The sequence below is a fragment of the Pyrus communis genome, chromosome 1 (assembly GCF_041283825.1).
Source record: "Pyrus communis isolate YQ-2024b chromosome 1, ASM4128382v1, whole genome shotgun sequence".
Taxonomy (NCBI): domain Eukaryota; kingdom Viridiplantae; phylum Streptophyta; class Magnoliopsida; order Rosales; family Rosaceae; genus Pyrus; species Pyrus communis.
Window position 1 is genome coordinate 15,177,320 of NC_142565.1, and position 8,487 is coordinate 15,185,806.

At 41.4% G+C, this 8,487-nt stretch overlaps 1 pseudogene; it reads right to left on the reverse strand.

Moving 5' to 3' along the window:
* Window positions 1-874: 874 nt before the first annotated feature.
* Window positions 875-4,867, reverse strand: LOC148699235 (uncharacterized; annotated as a pseudogene).
* Between the last annotated feature and the right edge of the window lie 3,620 nt (window positions 4,868-8,487).

Below are 8,487 nucleotides of genomic sequence, written 5' to 3' on the forward strand. Positions count from 1 at the left end.
CATGAGATATTGCCCCTAGAGGTTGACTTGGGCTCCAAGCAAATCATGCTGGCCTTTTTCGTTATGGATAGTACTTCCACCTATGGAGCTTTACTAGGTTGAGATTGGATTCACCAGAGTCTTTCTGTGCCTTCCATGCTATATCAACAAGTAGCAGTTTACCATGAGGAATGAGCCATGGGACAAGGATTTTGGGAGATAGTGGAGGCCGAGTCACGACCATTCCTCCCCACAACTAATGTTGCAGAAGCCAGCTTTTACAATCCTAGTATTGGGATTCTCCAGTGCTTAAGAGCTGATGAGAACGGCCGCCCGACTAAGGTAACAACCCAAAAGCTTTTGGAGCAAGGATTATTCCTCACCAGGGAAGAATGGGATAGACCCCATATTGTCCCGACTCCTCGACACCAGTAGTTGCAGTCAGGTCCTTAATCAAAAGACTATTGGTGTATGTAAGAGAGAAGAAGCAGGAAATTGAGAGTTGTTGCTTGCGCATACAATAAGAAGGTGAAGTTGAAAAATTTCAAGGAAGGAGAAATAGTATGGAAGGCAATCCTACCTTTGGGAGCTCATGTTAGAGACTTTGGGAAGTGGAGTCCGACTTGGGAGGGTCTTTACATTATCAACCAAGTACTAGACAAAGAAGGGTATTACTTGGCAGATATGGAAGGAAGCTTACAGAGGCATCCAATTAATGCTAAATTTTAAAGAAATATCTTCCAACTCTCTGGATGTTAGAGATTGTTATATTGAAGAGGGTTATGATTAAAAATGGGTGGCGCATGAAAGCTTAAAGTCAAAGCAAGGATTGAAACAAGCAGAGATAGGGAAAGAATTCATTTCATTTCATTTCATAAGAATCGTTACAACGACCTCAGCCTAACTGATTAACATCTTCGCCTAATGTAACTATTCTAGAACGATAAGTTTGTATAATGGTGAATATTCTAGTAAGCTTGGCCAGGACAGTGCTACTATTAACTAATTGAGACTCAGCATACTCCAGCTCCGAGTTCTTCTTCTTTATTTCTTCAATTTGTTGATGAAGTTTACTAAGGATAGCTCCTTGCTTAGCCTTTAGCATAGTCAGTTGCTCCTCTAACCTCTGGATCTCAGAAGTCACTACTTTGATCATCTCCTCTATGGTTGAACCTTTATCCACCAATTGTTGAATATGAGTTGAAGTAATGGATTGTTTCTCTTTAAAACACCTCACTCGATTAGCTTGCCTCTTAGCCCTCTGATATTGATCGCTCAAAGCCCTCAAGTTCTCAAAATAAAAAAGAAAATATTCATACTGAGCTTTGGATAGATGATCAGCCTTAAAAAGATCAATAATAGCCTTTCCTACATCGTGGAGAGCCTTAAGACTGAAGGATGATGAGAAATCCCTCATTGACCACTCTTGGAAGACTCGGCATTGATCTTGAAGGCCTGAAGATGCAAAGGGGTGCCTTGAAGATCTCAGCTTTGTCTTAAGTTGCCCGAACACTTTAAAAAGCTCGAGCAATGATGCTGATGAAGAGATAGATGTAGGGAAGGAATGTCGTGTCCCAGCTCTTTCAGAGGGTGCATCAAGAGATGAGGTTTCTATAGAGGGAGGAGCCCGAGAAGTGGGAGCAGTGATGATTAAAGGAGAAGTGGTGGCCTTAATCTTCTTCTTAGGCCTAGGGATATGAGTCCCTGTGACCCTAGAAGCTAATGGAGGGCGATGAAGTTATGTCTTACCCACTAAGGGTGGAGGAGATATGCCCGAAACCTCTCCAAGACCCTGTTACAATCAAAAGCAAAATATACAATTCAGATCGAAGAAAGGTAAAATAAGGAAAATATACCTAAGCTAAGCCTGAAGCCTTGGAAAAAGGTGGAGGAAGAGTTGTCTCTTTTGGTGACTGAGGAAAATTATTCACTTGAGGAGCAAAGGTGAAGCCCGAGCCTTCACCAGTGGCCTATAAACATCAAGAAAGGGCAAGTGCCAGTCCTCAACTCACGATAAGAAAGAAAATAGCAAAAGAAATATTTTCAGACCTGAACTTGACCTTCAGCAGGAGGAGGAAGCTTATCTGTAATGGTTGCTAGGTAAGGAGAAGCCCATGGACTAGTTACCTCTGAGACCACGGGGATCTCAGGGACTATGGGTTCCTCAAAAACAGATGCTGCTAGTTGATAAGATTTTTGTTTTGGGGAAGGCTAAAAAGAAAAATGGCAAAAGAAGATAAGTATAGTAGAAAAAAGGAACTCTGAAAATAAGAAGGACAAGGTAAGTACTCACTGAGTTGCTACCGTCCTGTACAAAGTGTAGTATCTCTCCAGTGATTGGATCAAACTGAGAAGTATGAGCCTTCACCAAAGGAGGAGAGGTTGAGGGAATGAAAGTTGAACTTTGCCCAACTTAAGATGCTGACTCCCCAACCTTAGCCTACATAGAGTGAAAATCAAGTATTAAAGCTTTGTAAGTGGTGAAGATACAAGTTTAGAAGATAAAAAGAGATATACCTTTGAAGACTTAGCCCGAGAGGGGGAAGCATGCTTTGGTCGAGCAGGAAGTGAAGAGGCCTCGGGCAGAGAGATCTTTTCCATCCTTATGGCTTGGTTCATAAATCGGGCAGAGAGTTATGAAGAGAGTAAAAAAGAAGAAAAGGGAAGAACTCAAATGAGTGAAACTTAAGATGCAATCTATACCTCTAGATCTGCAAGAGTGGAATCTTGCAGATCCTTGGCCTTTTGATACATCTCGGCCCTTAGGGGATCATTTCTTGAGACAATGGTGGTCTTCTTGGTTACTTGAGGCCCTAGATTCAAGGAAAATAAAGTTGTTAGCTTTTAAACACAAAATGCAAGCAAGAAGGGAAGGTTGAAACAAAATTCATTTACTAGAAGCCTTCTATTTCTTCCTACCCACGCCTGCCTCAGCTACAGAAGCAGAAGACTTCAAGGATTTTGAAGCCTGTGCTATTATCCTCTTCTTGTTAAGTGCTGCCCATGGACCAGAGATGGAAACCTGAGTTCGAGGCCGTTTTTCAAGCTCAAACTCAGAAGTCTCTACTACGGTTATGCTTCACCCTCGGAGTTTCCAAGTAACTCGAAGACATCCCCACCTACTCCAGCACCTTGTCTTTCTGCTTCAACAACCGCGGTTTCTTGAAGCATAAAGGCATCCCCAACCTCTTCATCTTGACTGACATCCATCTCGACGGGTTGCCTTGAGCTGCGAGTGTAGGGAAACCAAGAAAAATATTAGAAGAAGGAAGATTCATAAAATTACAAGTTAAAGAAGTAAGAGGTACCTATCAGAAGGAATTGGTTCTTCTGATGAATCATTTCCTTCCAAATTTCAAGCTCATTTGGCTTGGGATAAGACTTGATGGAGAGATGCTTGAAAAGGCGGTCATGTGCTTCATGTAAGTCTCCTCCATACTTTTTGGTCCACCTTGCTTCCCACCACGAATCGAAGCTTAAAGTACATTCGAAATTGAGAGCCATAGGTTTTTTGGCAACCTTGCTCATGACCTCAAGGTTGCGTCGGGCAGCTTAGAAAGTGACTTTTGGAGCCTAGTTGCCTGCTACAGAAGTTTGGATGATAAACTTCTAGCCCGCGCTTGTAGCGATCGCTCCTCACACCCCAGGCCATGTCCCTCGACTGGATATAGTTGATAGATTTCTCTCTACATAAGGGGCTGGAGTCCTATCTAAAAGCGTCTTGAAAGGCTTGGTCAGAAAACCAAGGATACCTCTTAAGAACTGAAGCTCTCCACTCCAAGTCGGCCCGATTCCTGCAGACTTTGAAGAAATAGAGACAAGCGAATGTAGAATGATTGGTTGGAGAACCTTCGACTAGAATTCGGGCAGGAGCAACACCCTTGGGGAATTCAAGGTTGGGGGCCCGAAGCTCGAGGAAATACCATTGAAGCCAAAGTTGAATCATGTAAGTTGGACCATTAAGGTTAGTTTCAAATGGTTCACCCTTGGTAATCTCATACAAGAGATGATAGAGATAAGCGAGGAGGAAGGGGCCCGTTGCTATGTCATCAAAGTTTTGAAGAGCTTCCACCAAAGGGATCCATTCTACCTTCACTCATTTGGATTTATTGGGGAAGACATGCTTGTTAAGCCAGTATAGTAGAAAATACATATGGTTTTGATCTCTGTTGGCATTGGAGGATGAGGGGCTAAATTCCTTTTTCACAAACGGGATAAAACCCGTGAAAAAGGTCTCATAGCTCTTGAAAGTCGCAGAGTTATACTCCAATTAAGTTATGGGACTAGAGCTGCCCGAGCTCTCAGCAGTTGGACGAGAAGGAGGTGCCCAGTCGTGAGTAACGTCTATAAACCCACCCAAGGGCCTGAGCTTGAAGACTTGCTCTATATCCAGGATAGTCGGGGACATGGGGCCCATCCTAAAGTCGAAGGTATTGGTGCTCGAGTTCCAGAAGAGGATGACTGTAGTGAGAAGCTCGAGCTTAACGATCACAGTGGTCTTAGAGAACATTATCAACTAATAGATATTGTTGTTCATCCATTTTTACTTGAAGGTTGGCTCAAGCTCTTTTATCCATTGTGTCCATCCTTCATCCTTCATCAGAGGGAACCCACGATGATCGTTTAACCATTTGGATGAGGAGATGCTCGACTTAGCCTGAAATGGGTTCGGGGTGAACCATTTCTCCTTAGGCATGTTGTTTCTTACAACAATTAGGATTGGAGAAGTCCATGCAAGCCCCAAGGAGCGCGCTCATCCCTTCTCGAAGAAGAGCTTAGTGTGCAGACCTACTCGTGGGAGATGAAGGCCATTGAGCAAGCGGCGTATGGTGGAAATCCCCTCACCAGTCTCGCATGAGGATTGAGTTTGAGCAACTTTGGGTGCCATTGAGAATTTTGAAGAGAAGATGGGAAGCAAATTGGAGCTAGGGGGCAAGAACTGAAGAATGAGAAAAGTTTCTGGAAAGTCTAAAGGCTCTGAGAATTTTGGGAAGTTCAGGAAATTTGAAGGCTCGAAATGGCTAAGGTACTTTGATGAGGGAGGATTATAGAGTAAGTGGGTAGTTAACATTTATAATCGTGGGTTAGTGCAAAGATCTAGTTAACAACGACTATTTTAAATGGTGCAAGTCCCGAGTGAAGGCGTGCGACGGCTATTTAATCATTATTAACATCTTGGGTTGTAGACTGAACAATGATTAAAGGGGGCACTGTCTGGGTTAATATTTGAACATTGGACTTAGATGAAGAAAAGCCCAAGAATACCTAATTAAAAGAGACTTGCCCGAAGCCCAACACCAAGCCCAGAAGCAAATTGAAGCCTTTTTCAGCCAAAATGCAAGCCACGTGCTTGCCACTGAAGTGACAAGTGATGGAGACTAATCTACTACCAGCCAAAGAACACTTTCTAGTGGCATTACAAGTAAAAAGCTGATGACTCACTACCCTTCAAGTGCTTTCGGGCAAGAACAAAGTCACAGCAATCAGACTAAATTGCCTATAAAAGGAGGAAGAGGCCCTAGAGACAAGGACACTCAACCAAGCAAACAAACCAACATACAAACTCTGCTCTCAAGCCAGATTTGCATCCAAAAGCTGTAATCAGCCCAAATTTTAGATCCTTTTAGTGGCAAGCTATCTCTTGTTTAGATTTCCTTAGAAAGCCTATCTTTCTCTAATTTAAAGCTCTGCTACCTTCAACCATTGTAGTATCGATTCCTTAGTGTAAACTTGTTTACCATCCATCCCCTTTTATCATATAAACGCTTGTTAACACAAAGAGAAGTGATTGCAAGAAGTTCAACCTTGACAAACAAGGTGAAATCTTGCCCGAAACTCTTTGTTTGTTCTTTGGATTTGTAGATCTATTACTTAATGCATTCTCCAGCATGTATTCAAGTTATTTCCATCAAATTTCCTACTTTAAGAGTCTCATTTGTATCTGAATCTGGTTAATTGAATGGATATGTTATCATTAAAATCAATCAAGAACCAAGTAAATGACTTTAAGGGGATATGGACTCCCTTCTTTCGAACAAACAAGACTATGAACTAAAAGTCATTGTTTACAAGGCAAGAAAAAGAACTTAATGTGGACTTAACCCATTCATGACAATCCTTTGATAACAAGAAGTCCGAGTAACTTGGGGCGCAAGTAATCGACTAAACACACTTTTGTTCTACATCTGCTATATTGAGATAGCAGTGGCACACCTAGCACTAAGTTAGTTTTAAATGCAAGCCTCAAGGCCTACACCTAAGGCCCCACAAAGGCACCTTTCAGAACTAACTTTGTCATCTTCTTGTAGCACATCAACAAGCAAGAGCCCGACTATACCCCCAAAGTGCCAATCCATTGGGGAGTTGTGCCGAGATCTGAGGATCCTTCTCTAGAGAAATCTTCGCCCGAACACATGTAATTGAAGTATATATGGAACTCAAAGTGAGTGGCTCATCCAAATGTATTTTGCGTTGTGCACTACGTACCCAATGTATCTTGTGAGGCACACTAGATGGAGATAACAACAAAGAGCACAAAGAAACATCTTAAGTGAGCAAGTGGCCTATAGGCGAGGGTTCCACCGCTGGCAGTGGGCACGAGGTGCAGAGTTGATGTTTGAATACACCTACGCAATGGGATAATCCGCTGAAAAATCTATTTTTCAGCTTAAGTGGTCAGAGAGTCTGTTGGACCCAACGCTCTCCTTAGTTGCTTTCTAGGTCATACCGTAAGCTATCTTCCTTGTTGATGATCGACAAGTAGTGTAAAGTTGACGTCTAACTAGACTTGTCCCTTGAAACTCCTTGCTGGAAAATTGTCAAACTAGATGCTCAGTTCGAGTGGTTGAAAAGTGACTAAGCTGAGAGTTCCTCTTCTTTAGTCAGTGATAAGATTGATGAGTCGACAAACCGAGCATTTCGATCGTGGTGCTTTCAGTCTCTCAAGGTGTACTGCTCGGTGCTTGAGCATCTTGGGTTGGTGTTGTGGCCCTAGTAGCCCAATCCATTATTCATGTGGGTTTTTTTGTAAACTTTTTCAAGAGACCCATATTAGTAGGTCACGACTATACATTATTTAAATGGGGCCTAAAAGGGCCGTGTGTTAACAAACATATGCTGGCTGTCATTGGATAAACTCTTAATTTTTTTATGCCTTCCATTCAGTTATAAAGAAATTGTGCAAGTCTTTTTAAGGGCATGATGGTGGACGTAATAGTGGAGTCCCACAACCTCAATGCTAAGAATTTGGGACACTAAAATCGATAGCAAAGGAGAAATTGCAGAAATTGGAGTGGATGAGAACTTGAGAAACTTATCCGCATAATGGCAATACGAGCTTGTTTTCCGAACAACTTAAGTGAAAAAGAATTCTTCTCAAGATTTAGCTAGGGCTGTGAGGAAAGTTGTGAATAAGGGAATGATGGCGATTTCTGGTTTTATGTATGAAATTTCTTACTATTTATATAACATTTTTGCTTGTGCTCTCTACTTTGGTTTCTTATTGCACCGTGGTGATGATAGTGGCATCTCTTAGAATTGTCAACAAAACTTTCTTTCAATTACGTATTGGAAAGGTCTAAGAAAATTTCATGATGATAATGTTTATGAATGATGATACTTGCGTCACCACATTTTCATTTATGATATAATTGAAACTGTTTATGAGTGCGCATGGCAAGTATTATTCGGTTTTTATTAATAAAGCACAGATGACAGAGGTAATGCTGGAGTTGAGACATCCACTAACTACAGAGATAGAGCCAATGTCGGCGACTCGAAGATTATGACGGACTGGAAGCAGAATCGAAGTGGATTTCGGTGGCATCAACAACGATCTGGGAGGGTTGGGCGGAGCATCTCCATCTTCAGCATCACCTTTTCCTTTTTTAACTATTTTTTAGATTGTCTTTTAACCACGTGGAACAAATTTGGACTCCAAATCAGCAAATGTGGGCTCTCGCTTGCCATATCATCATTTAGCGGCTAATTTAACAGATTGATTAACGGTTGTATGATATTTACATAAAATAATAAGATAATGTATGGAATTGCAATCGAACACAAACACAAGGGGACAAAATGTAATATACCCGAAAAAGAAAAAGGGCCTAACAAGTAGGTCCTTGATGGTTGGGATCTGTTTGCAAGTGCAACAAAAAAGTCATGTAATCGTCAGATTGTTAGTTTTTGTTTTTTTTTAACAAATCATAGCATTAATATATTAAATTGCTAATTGTTAGAGGGAGGGGATTGGTGGAGATTTTGAATCTGCAATTAAATGTATAGGCCTGATTGATTTCCGCCACTGCAATAAAGCACTATTTGCATTGTCATATTGTTAGTTGGTGTATGGTGTATTTACCTTTGTTGCTTGTGTATTTGCTCCTCTATATAAAACAAGTGGGCTTGTTTTTGTCTGTAATGTTTTTGCATGATAATTGAGCCGTCCTTAGATTCTGTTTTAATAACCATTTCAAATTTCAAATTTCACATTTTAGAATTTCAGTC